Below are 23023 nucleotides of genomic sequence, written 5' to 3'. Positions count from 1 at the left end.
GTGGCGGTTCCAGGAGGGGTCTTTCTCCTATTGTTTCATAGATTATTCTGGTTTTGTTGAGTGAAAGCCAGTATTAAGTGGACCGTGCACTCTGGACCTGTACACCACTGTGATAACTCTTTTGTAAATGTGCCTTGACCTTGACCCTGACAATTAGGAAAGGTATGCATGCTTTGACCAGAAGAGAGAACACTCTGTCTGCACTTTTAACCCAACTATAAATTATGCTCTTTGTCTTTAATCTTCCAGGTAAAGGAGGTCTTCCGGAGGTCTGAGGAGGCGCTGGTTATCTCAGCTGCCAGACACTATATTTTGACAGTTCCAAATTGTTTTGTAGCATGCATTTTGTACAGTTTTCATTTCTCTTCACACCAGCGCCGTCACAAAGTTTAGATGGGATCCCGGGCACTGCTTTCTCCAATCCCAAAAATGTCTTTACCTCACGGCACGAAAATACATGTACTTGGCGCCTGAGATGACTGAGCGAGGCAGAGGAGCGCGTGGTATCAAAGTGTCACGGCTGAGTGTGGGACCTTTTCAGAGTTTGACACATAGTTTGGAAATGTTGCAGTGACGGCACATTTAGTTCCACAAGATTGTGGACGGATAACACACACAGATAACATGAGCTCCTGCGTCGGGCCGTGAAATGTGCCGTGACTGGAGATAACTCCAATTTAATGAATAGGCAAAAACTAGACTCAATCTGAAGTTATTATCTAAACAGAAATTTGCAAACGCTCAATACCATATTATTTGGGACCAGAAGCAGAAAAGAACAATTATTTCTTTGGATTAACATAACAGTTTGAACAATGGGTTGTATGCTTATTGTGCTTCAGAATGAACCTAAAGTTGGTGATTCCCACACAGTGCCAAAGTGGGCAGTGACATTGTGCCCCGGAGAACAGATCTGTTTAACTCTTCGACTGCCACTGACAGAAATGTCCATCATTTGGTTGTTATAATATGAAAGAATGCTGTGAGGTCTTTTAGGGGAGATCTCCCCTTTCGCCTCTCCTTCCGCAGTGTCAATCTCCACAACTTGCAGCCCGTGGATTGGGCTCCCACTGCGGCTCTGCTTCCTGCTCCAGCTAGGATAGCACTCGTGAACCCTAGATCGCTAGCCAGTAAAGCCTTCATTCTAAAGGACTTCTTTACGTCGAACGAGTTGGATTTCCTATGCGTCACCGAGACTTGGATTCCTGTCGGTGAGTCTAGCGCTCCTCATGAGCTCTTACCGTCTGACTGTAGCTATTTCAATTCGCTAGATTGACGGGACGTGGGGGAGGCATAGCAACCATCTTTCTAAACAAATATGTTTGTATACAGCTCTCAATGACAGCCTACTCCAGGTTTGAGATGATCTTGTATGAACTGGGCACAGTTTCGCCAACGGGGTTGGCTGTTATTTACAAGCCGCCTAAATACAACAAAACCTTTTTGGGAGACTTTGCAGACTTTTTAGCCAGTCTTATGCCAAAATATTATTGTGAACTGATCATGGGTGACTTTAACGGAATAGGAGACCATTTTTACATACTGAGATATATTCTTACCTGAGCTTACACGAGTTCTTTTGTACCCGTCTGGTCTTCACGCGTGCCCTCAATCACGCAAACACAGCACAGACAGCCTTTTTATCCGCTTAGAAAATCCACATTGTTTAATTGTGTGTAATTATTCTTTTGTAGTGTAACACTTCAAGTAACCATATTTAAATAGAGAAAACGTGGAAGAGCTTGGTAGCTTCTATCTTCACCTGGTATATAGTGGAGAGGAGGAGAGGCTAAATGCTAACGCCGTCTGTGCCGTGTTTACGTGATTGAAGACATGCGTGAAGACCAGACAGGTCCTAAAGAACTCGTCTACGTTAATATCTCAGTTTGTAAAAACGGTATCCTATTCCTTTAATATCCACGCGTGTTGCCCAGAAATACAGTTAACGAAGGACTTTGTGAACCTGATTGATTCTTTTAGTCTTACACAGTCTCTGGCCCCACACAAGAGTGTGGGCATGGGTTTACTGTCTCCAATTTAAGTGTTTGTGATGCAACGTTCTCTGACCACAGCCCTGTTGTTTTTGATCTCCCTCTGTCTTGCCATTCGACCAAGGCCAGTACTTTCATAAGACGTTGTCGTATTCTTAACTCCACCACTGCTGCTAAGTTTTCAGATGCATTTATTAAAAATGTGAATACTATGCCTGAATGTCCCATTGCTGACGTGGAGGCACTTTCGCAATGTTTTAATTCTACTTGTCAGTCTATTTTGGACTCTGTGGCTCCTGTGAAAATGAGTTGATCCAAATCTTGTAATGAGCCTTGGCTAAATGACGTTACACGTGCGGAGAAGTGAATGTAGAAAAGCTGAACGCAGATGGAAAAAAGACAAACTACAAGTGTCCTTTTTATTGAGAGACAGTCTGCGCTCTTTTCAGAAAGTTGTAAAAGCAGCTAAAATGAGTCACTTTTCAGACATTATCATGTCAAACCCACGTGTGATGTTCAGAACAATAAATAATGTTATCAATGTCCCTCAGTCAGCATGTGTTGAACCTACAGTGGAACCCTGTGAGGAATTTTTGAACTTTTTTGTTGCTAAAGTGGAGAGCATTAGGGCCCAAATTAACCCTGCTTCTTTTGATCCTTCTATGGTGATCAGTTACTCTGTGATCCTTGATCAATTTGAGCCTGTCACATTGAATTATTTGGAAGAAATTTTTCGCAGTGTGAAGCCTTCTGGATCTCCAAATGATCTCATTCCGCCACGTTTGTATTAAGAGATATGTTCTTCCATTGCGCAACACCTGCTAAAAATTATAAATTGCAGCCTTTTAAGTGGAGTTGTACCAAAAAGTTTCAAGCATGCTGGTCTATTGCCAGCTGAAAGAGTTCCTAGATGATCAATACATTCTTGAGGTGTTCCAGTCCGGCTTTAAATCCATACATAGCACTGAGACAGCCCTTCTAAGAGTTTTTAATGATGTCCTCGTAGCTACTGACTCTGGTCACAATGTCAGTCTGGTCCTGCTGGACCTAACTCCAGCCTTTGACACTGACACCGCCACATCCTCTTGTCGCGGCCGGAGAACTGTGTCGGCATTCGAGGCAGCGCGTTGGAATGGTTCAAGTCGTATCTTACTGAAAGTTCTGTATTCGTGTTGGATCGTCTGAGTCCTCTGCATCCAGTTTTTCTTGTGGAGTGCCTCAGGGATCAATTCTTGGGCCTCTCCTTTTTTCATTGTATCTCCTCCCTCTTGGATCAATGTTTAAACAAATTGACATTGATTTCCTCCTCTATGCGGACGACACACAAATTTACATGCCTCTAAAGAGAGATAATGCCTAGAGTGCATGTCAGCTTTTAGGTTGTATTGAGGACATTAAGAAATGGATGTCTTTAAACTTCCTTCTCTTAAATGATAAAAAGACTGAGGTCATTGTGTTTGGTCCGAGTCCAGCTAACTCTGCCCATGGTGATGTGGGGGCGCTGTCTCACATATCTTGAACATATCTTGGTGTGATCTTAAACTTGACACTCAGGTGAACTCAGTTGTGAAAACTAGCTTCTTCCAGATTCAGCAACTGTCTAAAGTAAAACCTGTTCTCTCACGGCACCACATTTTAATCCACGCCTTTATCACCAGTCGCCTGGACTATTGTAATGCATTGTACATTGGGCTAAACCAAACTTCCCTAGCCCGACTTCAACTTGTCCAAAATGCTGCTGCACGCCTCCTATCTGGCACTGAAAAGCGTGAGCACATTACGCCTGTTTTAAAGTCCTTACATTGGCTCCCTGTCCGTAGCCGGATTGACTCTAAAATCCTCTTATTTGTTTTTAGATGCCTTCCCGGCCTTGTACCTTCATATCTGTCCAACCTTCCTCAGCCTTATACTCCTGCTCACAGCCTCAGGTTGTGAGACCACTCCTTGTTAGTCGTCCCAAGGACTCAGCGGAAACTGAGAGGCGATTGTGCTTTTTCAGTTTCAGGCCCTTCATTGTGAAATGCACTGCCCTCACACCTTAGACAGGCTGGGTTCACTTGCTGTTTTTAAGTCGGCTCTTAAAACTTATCTGTTTACTGTAGCTTTTTGAGTTGAGTTAAGAGTCTTTTGTGGTTTTACCTTTTTTGCCAGTTTGTATTCCTTGTATTCTTTTTAACCGGTGTGCTCCTAATTTTACTGTGAACTTTTGCTGTTGTGTTCTGCACTTTGGTCAACTATGTTGTTTTTAAATAAAGTTGGATTGGATTGGATTGGATTGTTATGCATTACTTGTACACTTGTGCCAGTACCAGCCACATGAGTTCTGCTGCAATTCTCTGGACTCTGCTCCACACCGAGCGGGGATAGAGCGCCACTCTTATCCAGGAACCAGATCATACACCAAGAAGAACCTAAACATACACGGCCCCAGAGCAGAAAAGCTCAAAACGAAGCCTCGATGAGACCAGATCAGAGTCAGAACAGTTCGAGGAAGCGGACGAGGGGAGCCTAAGGAGACACGCTAGGACTGCCTGCGATGTGTGTCCCATTACACATGGGCAAATGTTACAACATGCATCACACCAACAAAAAGTCTGTGAAACTGGGCAGAGAAATGCCTGAAACTTCAATGCAAAGAAAAAACAACACAAGAAATAGATGTAGATAAATACTTCAAAACGATATGAAATGTTTTACAAAAGTATGTTTTTATCCTCTTCCTGTCCAAAAAGGAATGTTTTTGTTGTTGAAAACTACTAGTGTTTGAATGCACCGATCCAGCTTTTTAAAATAATTCCTTAAAAGTGGTCTGTTCTCTGAGTGAAAAAGTGAGTCAGATCAATAAAGTCTGATCTTTTCTTGCAAACGAGATGTTGATAGATCAATTATGTCCATTAATAAACTAATGGAAATACATTACCTGAGGTGGGAGACTTGAGTTGTAATTTTGGGGACTTGAGACTTCAGATAAGATAACATAAGAAAAGAGATCTTTATTGTCTGTGCCAATAGAGGCAGAAATTCATCTTTGACACGGTTCAAGACTGACTTGACCAAAGCTCCAAAAAGACTTGACTTTGACTTGCTGTTTGAGACTTAACTTGAACTTGAGGCCAATGACTCTCAATGACTTGCTATAGTAGTATAGTTAATATTGATTTGCGTAAAAAACAGCGCATATGGTAATTATCCACATGCTTTTTCGGTTTCCAGACACACAGCTTCTAATCAATACAGAGGAAAAGGCAGGAGGAAATGTGCGTTTCTTTGGATGCATTAAAAGTTTCCTACAGTGAGTGAAGAGATAAACATTCATCGTAGACTTCAGAGACGTTTATTAATGACAGGAAAACGTTCCAAACAATGGGCTGTAGCTGCGGCGCAGACAGGAGCCTCCAGAAGGACAACGCAGTACAAAAATCTTGGGGCGTTTCAGTGATTTAAGACAAGCTTTTTTCCGCAGCCACACAGAGCCCAGTGACAGCGGGACTGAAGGTGTGCAGAATCTACTTTGAGCAGGGGCAGGTCCAAGTATACAGGGCCTGGGGCAGTACAGGGGAACAACTGACAGAAAAACAGTCAGAAACTAACACAAATAACACATATTACTCTTTATTTATATTTCAGATTGCTGGGAAAAGCAACTCATGTTTAAAATGCTCTTTACATTTTTCTGAAGTCACCCACGGGCCCCCTGCCTTAAAATGCTGCCCCAGTCATTTTGTAAATAGACTGCTCCTACCTCTGTACATAATCACTGGACTTTTCTAAACTAAACATCTGTGACAGGCTTTAGGTTGCATTAGTATTAATAACTCATACAATGATCTGATCATTACAACTTCTGCATAACATGTTAGATCAGTTATTCTTTACCAGCATCCCATTAGCTAATTAATATACACGCACTTGGCCACACCTGTTGTGGCTATTTTATTTTATTAGATCATCCAATCGTCTGTTTTGTCCTAGCTTTAATTAGTTGACGTTAGCATTAGCATAGCTGCCGCTAGTATTAGCATACTGTTACTGGAGGTTAAAACTAACAATTGAATTATTTGGGTTCTGAGCTTCCAAATCAGGTGCAGCATGTCCATATTCACTGAGGTTTAGTTGGTGAAAGTTGTGTTTTTAAACCAGTGAGAGCGGTATCTGTTCAGTATTGGATATTTGTAGCCAATACCCAATATTATATTTTTTCAGTATCGGCTTGATACTACAAAAAATACGAGCATACAGAGCTTCCCTAGTCGAAGCAACCAGTGATGGACATTTTTATTCTGTATATCCGGTACTCACTTTGGGTCAACTCTGGGTAACACGTTTGCATGCGAATTGTGAGTAAAATAAAGGCACAGGCAGTAGTTCTTGGATACTTAAGAGAAATACGCACAAAGGTCACACTTTCTTAAATTTGGTCGCAAGCCATGAGCTTGGATTACAGAATACATTCACACTGGCCTTTTTTTCCCATCAGCTTCTGCGAGATTATTTCTGTCAATTATTGCATCCATTTTCTTTTCTCCAGCATATCCTGAAATATCTGGAGGACGAGGTCCATGTGGGAAAACTCAGTATGTCTCTGAGCACCTGAATATACTAAGAAAGACATACTAAGGAAAGCCATTCTCAAGCGAAAATCGATATTTCGATTCAGGCAGCTCTGTTTTAAGTATTGATTCTCAAGCTAAAATATCAATACTTTCCATTCAATTATGATATTTCAATTTTCTGTAATAATACTACATTTTCTGTGCATACAAACTGCTTTTTCTACTGCCTTCCCATTTTCAAGCAGCATACAGAACCAAATAGAGACTCGTTTGGAGCTATTTCAGCTCAACAGCAACAACATAAAACCAGACAGTCAACTGCTCTGTGCATGTAAAGTGTCCAGTTATTTGTTGACTCATACGGATGAGTAGGGCGTCTGCTTGCTAGTTATTCCTGCTACCTAAGTCTGTTCTGATCAGACTTCTAATACCAGTCGGACAGGGATTAGGGATCAGGCAGAATTGATACAGCGCCTGGATGGATGAACTGGCCTGGTGATAGACCATTGATCTAATGATGTAGATTCTGCACACAAACACAACGTCGACAGTGACCGTGACGTTGTAGTTGTTTTGCTGTTTGTCAGTGTCCATAATCTGGTCAATCTTTATTTATTTCTTCTGTTTCATCTTTCTCTCCTGCTGTTCAAACTTTGAACATGAAACATAGAACTCTATATGCTAATAACAAATATTAAAGGAACGATCACAAACAAAAACGTCTGCGCTGAGATCAGATAATTTCTATGGAATCTTCTGAAACAGATGCAAAGTGCAAACAACATCTGCTTTGATGAATAGCCCCCAGGATGAAAGTTGACAGGCTAAGTCACATCGTGCGCGAGCCAACTTTGGAACTGCCAGACTTTCTTTCTCTGAAATTCTGACCTTATTCCAACAAACCTCCTGCCTGTAAAACTCCACTCAAAGCTCTCTGACACCAAATCTCCAAGGCTCTCAGCTCATTGTAATGTCTGCCGCCACATTTCTTCTTTAAAGCCAGTATTTAGTGCGACCTGATCTCCCCTCTCTCCTCACTCTCCTCTCGGAGGAGGGGGGAGGGGGGGAGCGGCCAAGGCCGAGCCCGCCTCTGGGGGACAGCGGTGGGCATAAAACACACCGGGCCTTGGCACATCGGAGCCGGCTGGAGAAGCCCCCACATCCACGCGTTATCACCAAGTGAGGGGGACGGCTCCGAGCCAGGATTTATGCCCCGGCAGGGAGAGTGTCCATGGGCACAAGGGCTGAGCACAGATGCTTTATGGACACAGCGACGCACAAACGAGAAACAGGAATAATTACTCACCTGTTGGGCAGAGCGGGGCAAGGACGAGGCCGGGAGAGAGAGAGAAAGAGAGAGAGATAATTAGTCCAGAGCAAAAACATGCAGGTACATTCATTTTGTAACACGGCACACTCTGAAGAGCATTCTTACAACAAGCAAACAAGGCATATTCAAAACGTGAAGACGAGTAGTATTGGTGTAGTTTTAATCCAATATTCCAGAGGTGTCCAAAGTGTATAAGGTGAGGAGGGCCACCGAGCAGTGGCCAATAAGGCTCTCCCGTGTTACATCACAAATCAAGCGGCGGTGAATACAACGCTGTCGGCTGCATTGAAAACACTGGCAGACACTGCATTGGGTGGTTGTCATTGCATTTGAGAGGAGGGTGAATTAAAGTGAATAATTGTCGTAATGTTATGAAATGTCATTTGATTACCACGGTAACCTTCTTATTAAAAGAAAAAGTCAGATACAAACAGAAATTTGACTTAATTGGGAGTACGCTTCACTAATCCATCTCGATTCACTAATCAATCTGGATTAGTGAAGCACTCGGTTACCTCTGTTTACATTTATGCATTTCTGTTCACATTTCGGGAAATAATCATGATCTCAGTTAAACGTAATGCTGACTAGAACATGTTTTAGAAGCTCTTTGGCGACGTTCTTTCTATTTTATTCGGCTTTAGATTTAGCTAATGAATGATTTAGCTCACGGGTCGATCTGATATTAGTAATTAAGTAATTAAGAGTCCAGGACCAATGTAACCTGGTTTTACCAGACCCTCGTACTCATTGTGTTTCCTACAACGGTCTGGATCTTCACAATTGAGCTCCGTTATCAGGTGGGAGGGGTGAACTCCTTTGAAACCATTGGATCTGATTTTCGCTAGAGTTTGGTCGTGACGTAGGCTATGTAATGCACCCGAGTGAGTGAAGCAGCTATAATAGCTCTATCATAATTCTATCATAACTCTATCATAACTCTATCATAACTCTATCATAACTCTATCATAGCTCTATCATAGCTCTATCATGACTCTATCATAACTCTATCATGACTCTATCATAGCTCTATCATAGCTCTATCATAGCTCTATCATGACTCTATCACGACTCTATCACAACTCTATCATAACTCTATCATAACTCTATCATAACTTTATCATAGCTCTATCATAGCTCTATCATGACTCTATCATAACTCTATCATGACTCTATCATAGCTCTATCATAGCTCTATCATGACTCTATCACGGCTCTATCACAACTCTATCATAACTCTATCATAACTCTATCATAGCTCTATCATGACTCTATCACAACTCTATCATAACTCTATCACAGCTCTATCATAGCTCTATCATAACTCTATCACAACTCTATCATAGCTCTATCATGACTATCATAACTCTATCATGACTCTATCATAACTCTATCATAGCTCTATCGTAACTCTATCATAGCTCTATCATAGCTCTATCATAACTCTATCATAACTCTATCATAACTCTATCATAACTCTATCATAGCTCTATCATAACTCTATCATAACTCTATCATAGCTCTATCATAGCTCTATCATGACTATCATAACTCTATCATAACTCTATCGTAACTCTATCATAACTCTATCATAACTCTATCATAGCTCTATCATAACTCTATCATGACTATCATAACTCTATCATAGCTCTATCATAACTCTATCATAGCTCTATCATAGCTCTATCATAACTCTATCATAAATCTATCATAGCTCTATCATAACTCTATCATGACTATCATAACTCTATCATAACTCTATCATAACTCTATCATAGCTCTATCATAGCTCTATCATAGCTCCATCATAACTCTTGGGAGCATTCCTTGCACATTCCAAGGCTTCAATTTTAATTTCTGGATATTTGGGACCCGAGCCAGAACGGCTTGAAGAGCTTCCTTTACTTCTGTATCCGCTGCCATTGCCAAACTACAACCCGCAAATGCGGCGCAAATGCTTGACGTCACCTACAAATGATAATTGACCGGAGTTTATGGATGGCTAAGGCCAGGCTAGGACCAATGTAAAGTTGTTTGTCCAGGACAAATACAGCCAATCAGCCTTACCCTAACCCTCACATTGGTCCTGGACAAACAACTTTGACATTGGTTCTGGACTCTTTATTACTTGGTGATATCAGATCCGCCAAGCTAACGCGTGTCATAACATTAAAGCTTTGATTAACAATTTGGCAGAATTTGGAACCTGATGTGTCTGGCACTGTTACGTTAAACTTTAAACAAAATCCACACAATTTGTTTAGATCTGCAGCTGTAGATTCTAATCAATAATTTACTCAGTTTACAAGATTGAAGCTGTAGCTCTGACAAAATGGAACATCCAACTGCACAACAGCTTTTAGACCTGATTTACTGAGGACAACTCAATTTATTGAACACAATCTGTCATTCACAGGCAAAAACGCTGTTTAATACTACCATTGTTCACCTCCACATCCACGGTACACTGAAATGACCCGGATGTTAGAGTTTTAACCTGTGCCCCACACCTTCATTCAGGCTTGGAACCTTAAAACCAGCTCTTTCCCACAATATACGTTTAGTTTTTGAGTTTATGATTGTGTAGAATTATAAAACTTTCTGTTGAGGAAGAAGCCTGAGGGCCAACAAAAATCAATCTGGGGGCCGCATTTGGCCCCTGGGCCGCACTTTGGGTACCTCTGCAATATGCCCATCTATTCTTGGATAAACAGGACTTAAAAGTGGTGGAATATTAGGATTTGTGCTGATTTTAAAGTGTTTTGTTAATGTGCAAGTCCGCTTGTTCCATTGGCAATCTTATTTCAAGACAGTCCGAACCTGCTCAGAATTAGAATAAATGCTGTTAATTCACACTTTTTAAACAATTGATCTCAGATAAAATGGCATTTTTCCAAGTAACACATTGTCACATTCTGACAGTTGGCAGAACGGGTCGTCTCGTGATCAGAAGGTCGTGGGTTTGAATCCCAGCAAATGCACACTTGCTCCAGTGTCTGCGTACACTGGTGTATGAATGGGTGAGTGAATGGGTGACTGGTTCCTTCTGTCCAGCGCTTTGGGCCTGATAAAGGTAGGAAAGTGCTGTATAGGTTGAGTCCATTTACCATTTAAATTGTAAGTGCAATTCTGTGGGGGTGTTGCACCTGTATTAGAATCTGTGTATTATTAGTGCCACAAATGTGATATGCAAACGAGATTACTGTGTGAGCACAGTCTGTACAAACTGCTACAGCTCTTATTCCTGACTGAGTGTCTTTGAGGGAACATTAAAAAGTCATGATGGATAAATGACAGATGTCCACAATCAATAATTAAGTCTATCACTTTAACTAAAAAACAAATGATTAAATCAATTTGCTTGGCTTTAAAGAATTAGCGTGTACTGCCTGGGATTTCTGTAGGAAAAATGGCCATGTCTGGGATGGATAAAAAAATTAATAATTATTTAATCTTTGTAAATGAGCCACATACACATTTGTAAACGTTTAGAAAACCACATTGGTGCAAACTGCATTATATTGTTGTGCATGGAGGTTTACACCTGCTTCTCCCACGGACTCATTTCTTTTTTTTTACTTCAGTGGAGATAAATACGACAGCACTCGCTCAACCAAATCATTTGCATTTTCTCTGCCTCAAATTGTGCCCATTGTGGCAAAATTGCCTTGGTTTGCATATTCATGAGGACACATGTGCCCCCCACAATGACCCCCCAAGACTTCACTGCTACAGCGATATAGTGGTTTCCATGGTATGTGACAAAATGACAGACCAACATTGTATGCTCATACCTTTTGATTTCATACAACAGGTATGAAATCATTGTCATACAGTATCACAACTCTCACCCAGCAGATTCAGCAGATAATACAGACCGACTGTTCAATCAATCAATCAATGCTTTTGTATAGCCCAGGGCTGCACCGAACATTAAGGCAATAAAACAGAAGAGTAAATAAGACAATGTAAAGTTCTCTGCGCTCTGCTTCGGGACGGTGACTGACACGGGGATTACTGTAAACTTTGAGGACACGAGAGGAGACGAGAACTAAATGCACCAGTGTAGGAACTGTCTGTCTCTCACTGAAACCGTCGCTCTTATCTCGTTATCCCTGCTCTAAACTGTATTTGTGATCAGCGGGAAAGATACTTAGAACAGCCTTGCTCTGCACCCCCATCCCGCATGGGAAAAAAAAAAAACTTGATTCTTTCCTTTCTATGCTTGTCTACAGCTATTATGTGCATGGAGTAGCAGAATGGTTCATTCATTAATCAAATCTTTAGCTAAATTTGTCTAAAATATATTTTAAAAAATGTGTTAAAAAGAGCCATTTGAGAGCCAAAAGAGCCGACTCTTTTTGATGAGCTGATTAAAATGAGAAAAAGAACCAACAATCCCATCACTACTGACCAAAAACATACTCTTTGAAGAGTAAGATTGTTTGTGTCACCAGATCTTGAATTATGAATTGTGAATACAATCCCACTGTTGTTCTGTCAAACTGTTGTTGTCCTATCATATTTGACTTTTTATGTTTTGTGTTATTTCTTTATCTTAATATTCTTCATGCATGCCCTTATAGGCTTATAGTTTAAAGTTTCATAGCTTATTTTCATCTAAATTCAGTGTATATGTTTTATGTTGCACGATTGTACTGAGAGAAAATTCCTAGTTCGTGAACCTGTTTTCAAACCATGGCAATAAAAACTATTCTGATTCTGATGTAGTATTTGAATAGTATCCAATATGTTTTAAGGATTTATTTCCTTGCAAATTGTATTGTATGTGACAGTTTGAATCTACATCTTAGTAGCCCACTGTTTCTGCCTCTGCTGCTACCACAAATACCACGAAAAAAAACAAAAACATCTACATAAATAATCTTCCGTGAGATTCCTTTAATAGATCCACATCCATTCTCACTCATAAATAACTGGCTCCAGTTTACTATGGTGTACTTATGATGTCATGTCATGCTTGTTTTTATTGTGCAAAAGAGCAGAAAATAACCTTCAATTAAGCCATTTGTATTTCAGGACACAGGAGATCACACTGAACCTCTTTCAGCTCAACACAGACCAATCCAAACGTGCTTACTGTCGCTGCATGTGTGCCACAGCACTTCCAACCCAATCCCACTTGATTTATGAAGCACTTAAAATCAAGTCAAAATCAACTTGAACGCTGTCGAAAGGAGTTACGTTTTCAGAAGAGGTTTGAAGAAACAGGGAGTCCGTCGGTAATGCTGATCTTTAGTGGGAGCTCATTCCAAAGTGAAATGCAGGGAAGAAGCAGAACGCACAGGTACCTGGGGGCCAAACCATGCAGACATTTTACATTTTAAAATCAATACTTATGTGCACAGGGAGCCCGTGAAGGGATCGGAGAATGGGAGTAATGTGGTAGATTTTCCAGCCATCCATTCACTCTCTCATTCATTCACCAAAGTGCGCAGACACTGGAGGCAAGGAGGCTGAAATGTCTTGCTCAACAGCAGTGGGCACCTGCAGGAGCTGGGATTCGAACCCCCAACCTTCTGATCATGAGACCAACTGCGCCACTGTTGCATCAGATAAAAGCTATGGGGCCTGAGCTTGTGTTTCTAAACGCAGGCTTTAGACCATGAGGTAATCTTCAGCTTCAACATCCAATTTCCGAGATTCCGGGATGTGAAGATGAACTCAATCACTATATCGGAAAGATAGATTTTGCCTGTGAATGACATTTAAATGTACTAAAGTTCTCAGTAAATCAGGCTAAAAGCTGTTGGATGTTCCAGTTTGTCAGAACTACAGCTTCAGTCTTGTACTGAGTAAGTTCATTATTAGAATCGACGTCTGCAGATCTAAACAAACTGTGTGGATTATGTTTTAAAGTTTAACATAACTGTACCAGACACATCATAAAATAAATTGTTAATCAAATGTTCAATATCGTGACACGCGAGATCTAAATCATGCTTTAACTAAGCCTAAAGCCGAATGAACTAGAAAGAATGACACCTAAAACATGTTAGTCTGCATTATGTTTAACTTAGATCATGATTATTTCCCGAAAAGCAAAATGACATAAATGTGTGAAATTCAGCACAAAGTTAAGATGGATTAATGAAGCGTACTCGGCCACCTCTGTTTGTGCAAAAAATCATCGACCAATTAATTACCGTGGTAATCAAATGACATTTCACAATCCAACAATTATTCACCTTAAAGGGACTATACGGAGTTTAAAATGTTAAAACTAAGTATTTTTAGTTACATGTTTCAGCCAGGTCCTAGACCAGACAGGCACACATCAACTCGTCTAAGCTCAGGTAAGAACATATCTCAGTATGTAAAAACTGTGGCCTGTTCCTTTAACAGTCCCCTTAAATCCAATGACAACCACACAATGCAGTGATCTCCCAGTGTTTTCAATGCAGCCGAGAGCGTTGTATTCACCGCCGCTTGTTTTGTGATGTAACACCGGAGAGCCTTATACCTGGCGCAGTAAATGGGTTGAACGGTGGCGCCCATGGCCAATGGCCACGTTATGTACAACATCGGTTTTTGCTCTGAAACAGGGGTGAACGGGGGTGTGGGGGGCGCACGTGCTGGTGTTTTGATCACATTTCTGCCCAACGCGGCACTCTTCAATACCAGAACCAGCTCTCTTCCTGTTGTGAATGATACCACCAGAGGGTGGTAGAACTCAAAAGAATTCACCAAAACAGAAAAAGTAGGACAAGGACCGAAATAAACAGAGCACTGAGGATTAGAAGTGATTCTCCAGCTGCATCGATCAATGCTCTTCATTATGTGTATAGTTACATACTGTATATGCATACACACGTGTCATTTTGATTAAAGCAAAGGCAGTTCAGCTTTTTAACAAGCAGCCAGTATTTTTCATCCCTCCTCTCAACATGCAAATGAGGAGGAAATATGCCGTCCACACAATCCATAAATGCATCTTTCATGACTGGGATGAAGGCTTTTTCTCTGGCCTCACATACATAGACTGTAGCCAGGGCCGAGGGAGGCCCGCGACACATGCCAGCGATGGAGGGAATGAAGAAGCCAGTAAGTTCACAAAGTAGGTATTTGCATAATCTCTGCTTTGGAAAGAGGAATAATAAGATGTAAAAGCTATCATCTCTCTGCATAGAGCCCAGACAAGGCTGTCGGATGGAAATGCAAACCGCGCACCGCCTTTTGTGGTCAGCTGTGACGCAATATCGGCCCTTGTTTTTTACAGATTTGTCTAATGTACGGTAGGCGGTTGGTCAAAATATTTTCAGGGTTTGATAAGTGTGGCGATGTACACTTTCGCATTGAGAAATTTAACTGTGAAGCCAAGAATGAATCCTGGATGGAGGAGGAGCCTGTCCTTGACCCTGAAATGGTTTAACGTCTGTGAAGTCAGAACTATTTCTGTGACGATCTCTTTGAGAAAATGTCAGTAATCAAAGCAAAAGGCGGCGATTTTGTAGAATCTATTCCACCTTTTTTGTTTAAAACATAATTCCATCTCTGTTCATTCATAGTTTAATGCATTTATGTGAGAATATACAATGGGAATAGTCTTGAAATAAATGAAAAAGCAGTAGATAAAAGTGTGTCCAAACTCTGCACGAAATAAAATGCTGTGAAGTGATATAGAGTCATGCTTTGGGTGGCCATGTCCAGTATCCAGTTGGCAGTAAACCTTAAAGAACTATTTCTCAACTGTCAAGTCAGGTCTACAGTAGTGCTAGTGCAGTCCTCCAGTAGATAAATCTCAGTGGCTGACATCAGGAGGCACTAAGCTTTCAAATGAGGAATGTCATGTTCACCTCGAGTGAATGTAAGAAGGTAAAGGCAATCGATATGTAAATGCAGTGCTGTCTTAAACCAGTAAGCCCCTGATTCCTCTCCTGGTTTCTCAGAAATAGATGACACATGTCTCTTGTCTCTTCTTACGGATTTCGGCAGCGGTGATGCTTGATCTCATCTTTCCCTGGGCCGTTCACACTCCCGTATTCAGGAAAGGTCTGACTCTGGACTTTTTAAGCCCAGTCAATAGAGAAGCCTCACTTGTCTGAGCCACTATTGTGAAATTTCCCCAAAAGTTTGAATCTGGCTCAGACCTGATTCAATCCTGGCTTAAACACTGGCCTCAGAGTAACCACTGTTCGTACCTGGCGTAGTTCTGGCTCAGCCCCGCGTAGTCGGCTTTAGCCCTATGTGATCTAAACTCCATTTTCCCCCAGTTGAATGAAGTTTTAGACGCCTAGCAGTCGGCCTGTGGTTTTCTGAGATCAAATCTGAGTTGAAAAGCATTTAGCCGTGTTCAAGAGGCTGCTGTCAGCGCCCATCAGTGCGGTACAGTGCAGCAGGCAGACACAGAAATCCAACAGCAGAAGACTCTTCCCCCGGAGTCTTCCGCTCCATCTGACCATCTGTGCTGCAAACACCAGCCGCCGCGGCGTGATGGACAAGGACAATTACAGCCCGCGCGTGTGTGGCTAATCTACGGCTAATTTGAAGGGTTATTATGCAGATTGATTGGCGATGGATGGGCAGATGAGGAGATAGAGCGATATGGGAGAGACTGATGATTAATCCTGGCCCTGTTGCGGGCTGCTTTTAGAATTCTGTTTTTGCGAACTCCGGGCCCGAAGGCAGAGAGGATGCTGCAATCCTTTGAAATCACACAGAGAAAAGGGGAGAGGGAGCGATAGTATTGGTTCAATGAGGTGATGGGCTTATCGTGCATTCTGTACGGAGGCGACGCTTGTTTTCCACTCCTTATCTGACGGACTGTCTGCCTGATAAACACTGTGATAATTACTGACACTTTTCTCTTCACTGTGACTTTGACGCTGCTCACTGATAACTCTGGAATTCAGCGTTTACTGTCTGTGTTTTCTTACTGGACAACACATTTACACATTTAATTGGGTAAATGGGTAACATACAAAATGTGGCACAGCATGTGTCTCGTAACGGATGGGGCCTTTCTTTGTGGACTTTGCATTAGCCTGGCCAGAACCATGCTCCTCTGTATATTTTTTTTTAACACAGGGATATCAGTCTGGGCAGGGCGCCCTCGTTTACCGCTCGTGCCAAAAGGACCTGTGCGATCAGATTTGTTTATCTGCAGTCACGTGTGGTTCATGAGCAGCGTCTTGAGACACAGAAGTCCCCTCGATAACAATCGACGGAGAGCACATGGGAGAGCAGAGACATTTTTTCCAATCAACAGGAATGACCAAAAACACATCCACAGTAGCTTTCATGATTCACATGCCAGTTTGAATATCAAAGCAGAACCGCTAATAACAACGTAGCAACAACACAAGATTGAAATTCAAGTATTCTTTAGTTCCTGAATTTATGTGATTAAAATATCAGTTAATTTTTAATTACTCTCATTCTACAAAAAAACAAACCCTTGTCATTTGTATCTGCTGTAGAGTCATGTTTGTCCCAGTTCCTCTGAGTTGTGGTGCAGCAGGACTGATGTAGACAGATGTTGCAGAAGAACTGAGCTTCTTCTGTAACATCTGTTATTTTCGTTCCATCCATCCATCCATCCATCCATCCATTTTCTTCCGTTTTATCTGGGGCCGGGTCGCGGGGGCAGCAGTCTCAGCAGAGATGCCCAGACTTCCCGATCCACACACACCTCCTCCAGCTGTTCTGGGGGGACCCCGAGGCGACACCAGGCCAGCTCGGAGACATAGTCCCACCAGCGTGTCCTGGGCCTTCCACGAGGCCATGTCCCACTAGGACATTCCTGGAACACCTCCCGTGGGAGGCGACCAGGAGGCATCCGAAACAGATGCCCTAGCCACCTCAGCTGGCTCCTTTCGACGTGAAGGAGCAGCGACTCTACTCCGAGCTCCTCTCGGGTAACTGAGCTCCTCACCCGATCTCGAAGGGTGCGCCCAGCCACCCTGCGAAGGAAACTCATTTCGGCCGCTTGTATTCGCGATCTCGTCCTTTCGGTCATTACCCAAATCTCATGACCATAGGTGAGAGTGGGAACAAAGATCGATCGGTAAATCGAGAGCTTTGCCCCCCGACTCAGCTCTCTCTTCACCACGACAGACCAATACAGCGACCACATCACTGCTGACGCCGCACCGATCCGTCTGTCGATCTCACGCTCCATCCGTCCCTCACTCGTGAACAAGACCCCGAGATACTTGAACTCCTCCACTTGAGGTAAGGACTCCCCACCGACCTGTAGAGAGGAAGACACCTTTTTCCGGTGGAGAACCATGGCCTCAGATTTGGAGGTGCTGATTCTCATCCCGGCCGCTACACACTTGGCTGCAAACCGCCCCAGAGCGTGCTGAAGGTCCTGGTTAGTTGAAGCCAACAGAACAACATCATCCGCAAACAGCAGAGATGAGATCCTGAGGCTCCCAAACCGGACACCCTCCAGTCCCTGGCTGCGCCTAGAAATTCTGTCCATAAAGGTAATGAACAGAACCGGTGACAAAGGGCAGCCCTGGCGGAGACCAACACGCACCGGGAACAGGTCTGACTTACTTATTTTTGTTCCATTTTTAATATATTTACTACATACTTTAATTTCAGAATTTTGCTCTTACAGCAGAAGTCTGAAGTTCTGTCTAAAACACTGTCATTCATGGTGTCGGACCTAAGGTCTATCTCTGAATACAGTCAATTCACATTTACACTGAGAAGGTTGGAAGGGCCCAGACCAAAACAGCCCCCTGATCTGGGGCCTCTAGGTTTTCCACTTCAAAGGGTACAATGGGTGTACCCTTGAGGGTACCACCCCAGTGACCTTAAAGGTACAGTTTTGACACTTTAGTTCTAACGGTGTATGACTGTTTTTTTCCAGGCAAGAGTTTGCATGTTCTCTCCATGTCTGAGTAGGATTTCTCCAAGTACTTCAGTTTCCCCGACCACTAAAAACTTATACAACAGATGATGCAAACATGGTCCACATTGGAGTGTCTAAGTACCAGCATTAACAAGATCACTTTAAACTGCATGAATTCATGAACAACCGCTGCAAGTATTTGGATTTTTTGATTGTAACTTGGTTCAGAGCTCTAAGAAGTCGACTTTAAAACAGGTAACCTTTCCTGTCTCCTTCCAACGGCCTAAGCCACAAGTTGTTAATGAAGCTGTAGTGCAAAGTGGTGTTTGTGTAAACAGCTGAGAGTCTGCTCGTCAAACCCAATCAGGATTAAAACTATATTAGTGGACTCTCTCGTGATCTTCCTCTGCTCGCAGCTCTCCACTACAGTTAGGTGATTTATCTCCTGATGAGGGGCTTGTGTTGCTTCATCTGCACTTATTGTATTTGGCAGTGTTTGCAATTATCACGGAATAGCTTACAGTATATCACTTTAAGATTCTACTTAGTGGTGAGTTCTTCTTAAAGGTACAGGCAGTGATTTCATCAGCCTGACATTAAATGTACTACATGTTTAATACCCTTTTCTCCCTCGATATTGATGAAGAACTGCCCACGGTTATTTTTGTGCAAGCTCCCAGTTGTAAAGTCTGTTCTATCATAGTCTAAAGTCTAACCTTACGCAGACACGGCAAGAATGTGTCAAATCCACAGAAAGGCCCCCTCCGGCCGGGGATCGAACCCTCGACCTTCTACTTCGTCAACCGGCATAGTGCAATATGTGCTTGTCTCGTTTTTATCTACATTGCAACACTGTATTAGTTTATTTGGTTGTAATTTCTTCCAATTTGTTCTCTCTAATTAAATGTTTTGCAATTTCAGCTGCAATGTTCATCACATATAGATGTACAACAGTGCTTTAATTCAAAGCAACAACATTAGAAAAACATTTTTTTCAATGTTTCAAATGTACCTTTAAGGCGAGACACTGCAGGTGAATAAGGAAAAAAATAAATGTAGAGATATCAATTTGAAACTTTTGCTGAACATTAAAGATATAAATATGAGAAAAAAATGAATTGCACTTTTTCTGTCATTTTATGTTTTCACATAAAAATAAGGCATTTTGAGCATTAAAATGGCCAAAATTGCCTATATTTTGGGCAACAAAATCAAAATAATGAATTGAGTCAGATTAAAATGTATGGTTTTATTTTATTGACATATTAGTAGCCAGTGATGTACCTGAACGCGTTCATTGAACGAAAGTTCATGAACGCGTTCATATTTTGGGCGAACGTGAACTGAACGCACTGGATTACTGCCTGATGAACGAAACCATGAACGCGTTCATTCTGGTGTCTATGAACGGCATTTCCCGTTCTTTTTACGTTCGTTCATTATGGTGCCAGATTTCTTATATCTGTGGTCTTATAACTCAGCGGCGGGTCCACGGTGTAGCTCGCGCTAGCTCCGCTCCGCCTCCGCGCCCACGGCCCGACTGTGTCCAGTTCTGTGGCGCTGAACTCTGCTGTTTATGGCCCTGGCACAGGCCCTGGCACACCGGTGACCCGCGGGTCTGCACGCTGCCCGCGAGCAGCCACAGTGTGAGGTTACGAAGCGAGTTTCCCTTGTGTAACGTCTGTCGCTCCAAACTGCTCTGCTCCGCGATGCCGCTCATTTGCATAAAGTCACAATGCGGAGTTTTTTAAACTACAAATTAGCTCCTAAAGCAATTTTTTTTTCACAAGATAAATTAACAAATTAACACAAATGTAATTGAATATCTGTAGCTTCATTTTCCACTAAGAATTTAAAAATTAAACTTAAAAAAAATAAAAAACAAACAAAATATGATTAGCAAAGATATCCAAAATCCACTTTGAAAACAGTGACAGGCTGACATGAAAGAGCTGCATAACACTAAGTGAGGAGGCCATGATATTTTTGACTCATGGCTGAAGTCAACTTTCTCCAGCTCTCCCAAGGTTGGCAAAAATGCATCTCAAAATACTTCAGATTGTTGCTTTAAGATATGGATTTTAAAAATATTTCCCTGAGAGAGGAAATGTACTTCTCACCTTTTTCATGCCTGAATAATAGCTCGCAGCAAAAAAAAAGAACTATGAACTAGTTCATTTTTGGAACCATGAACGAACTATTAAGCATGAACAATTATGAACTATGAACGAACTAGTTCATTTTGAAATTTGTGAACTGAACTTTGAACTAGTTCATGTAGGAAATGAACTTTCCCAACACTGTTAGTAGCTAAGATTTTTTCAGAGGGGATTTTGGATATATTGTTTAGTAAACTAATCTGTAAAAACTCAAATTCCGCCTGTTTTTTTGGTTTCAAAGTTAATTAAATCAGGCAAGGAATTAGATATTAAAAAATCCCTCTGAAAAAAACTTTCAAAATATTGTTAGGTCTCAGACTGGAAAGTTTGGAGTCTGTGGGAGCTACTATAAGGGCTCACCCGCTGCCCGAGTGCGGCTTCTCTCACTCAGAGAAAAACAGCCCTGAAGTTTTGTAGCGAGTGCGCATGCGTGGCCCGTTCTTCGACTTTTCCGCACCAGGCCTGACCAGGCCTCTCGTAGGAGGAAAAATACCATATTTGGGTGAAAGCGTCATCACGGGGACCCTTAACAGGACACGTGGATATCAAATCTGTCAATATTTATGAATGGATACCCGCGGGAAAGACAGACTTTCTACGCGGCGCAGCAGCTACTTCCGGGTTGCCCCCACCTCACAGGCGGACAAAACATCATAAAATAAACATCATGCGGGGTGAGTTTTGTCATTTTTATACTCTGACATGAAAACTATCATGTAAAGGTAGGAAAATAGATAAAAATCTCCACTTCGACCACTGCGTGAAAAATCAATACTTTCACCTGCCGTGTCGCCTTAAAACTCAGTGAGTCCAATAGTAACTCAGTGAGTCCAATACAAACAGTAAGCATGTAAGTATACAGTTGGTTTTGATATATGTATTTAAAAGAGAAAAACGGCTTAATATCCACTGCTAACTGATACGTGTAACGAATGGAAGTGGCTAGGCTAAGCTAGCCACACTCAATTCAACAGTTTCTATCAAAACGCCTGCTTTTTTCAACATGCCCTGGCAATGTAGGATTTAGTTTTGGAACTTTATCCTGGGTTGTAAATAAAGCTGTTTAGCTTGAGCGAAAGTTTTGTGAAACCAGAGGGAAAACCAGAGGAAATAGCAGAACGCCTTGATACCTGCTCAAATGAATATTTAGCCTCAATAATATTTTTTGTATAGAAAGGAATTTGTCTAACAATGTAGAATCAGTTAACATAGGCATGTCTAAACTCTAACAGGTCAATAGTGAGCACTTACAATCTGAAAGCACACTTCACCACCAGGGATTCCGGAGGCAATACGGGATATTTGCAGCCACAACCCAACAGGAGTAGGACAGAGTGAAAACAATGCTCTGTAAAAAAGATGACCAATTATAGGGCATTCAGCACTGGTCCGCACTGATGTCTATGCTACACTGTGTTTAAGCGCGGCATCTGCATGTGCACGCTCTCCCTCATTAATCACAGAGGCAGCGGTGGAAGACTGCCGAGGTAAGCACTATGGACACACACCTCTGCGCCTGGGACCACAACGACACACAAGCAACAGCGCACAAACAAACAGTCTGGTCGCGGCTCCTGTCCGCTCCTCCACGCTGAGTAACGCTTGTTTGGGCTGGGCGGTGGAGAGGGGATGGTCTCGGAGGACAGAGGGGCACAGTGTCGGTGGGGACCCAGAGACCAAAACAACTACAATAACTCTGCTGCTTTTCCACTGCGAAACAAGCCCGACTCCAATTCTTCACAGGGATGAGTTTAGAAGCACCTTTCACAACTTTCAAGGAGCAAAGTGGAGCCTGCTATCTCAGTAAACAACATCGAGGCTGCTCGCTGCTGCTTATAATTAGATGCACAGTGGTCTCTTTTTTCCCATGAATGTCTATATTTACAATATCCCGAAGGACAAAACAAAATGAATTCCAACTCTCTTGTCCGTCATCGCTAGCATCATATGGAATGCTCCGAAGCCTGGAGTGTGCGTGCTGAGTAAAGCTGTGTAGAGCCTGTAGGCTGTGTGGCTTCAGGTCAACTGAGTGTTGTTGTGTCCTTGTGCGAGACACTTCACCCTCCGCTCCTGCACACACTTGTGCCACGCAGGGGCATTAATGTTGGTGGTTGGAGGGGCCGTGGAGAGTGAATGAATAACGGCATTGTAATGCAACTTTAAGC

General features: G+C 42.2%; 2 protein-coding genes across 3 annotated transcripts in view; both read right to left on the bottom strand.

Moving 5' to 3' along the window:
- The window catches only part of nrg3a (neuregulin 3a), a 558282-nt gene that overhangs the window by 269759 nt on the left and 265500 nt on the right, over nucleotides 1–23023 (bottom strand). The window lies entirely within an intron of this gene.
- Nucleotides 9236–23023, bottom strand: part of LOC306965508 (uncharacterized protein) — a 492930-nt gene continuing 479142 nt past the window's right edge. Inside the window, exon 2 of the mRNA XM_079559990.1 lies at nucleotides 9236–9308. The gene's annotated coding sequence lies outside the window, so the exon portion shown is untranslated. The remainder of the gene's footprint in view (nucleotides 9309–23023) is intronic.

Source organism: Gobius niger (genome assembly GCF_951799975.1).
Source record: "Gobius niger genome assembly, chromosome: 7".
NCBI lineage: Eukaryota > Metazoa > Chordata > Actinopteri > Gobiiformes > Gobiidae > Gobius > Gobius niger.
Note: the sequence above shows the minus strand (reverse complement) of the source record. Positions and strands in the feature narration are given on the sequence as shown.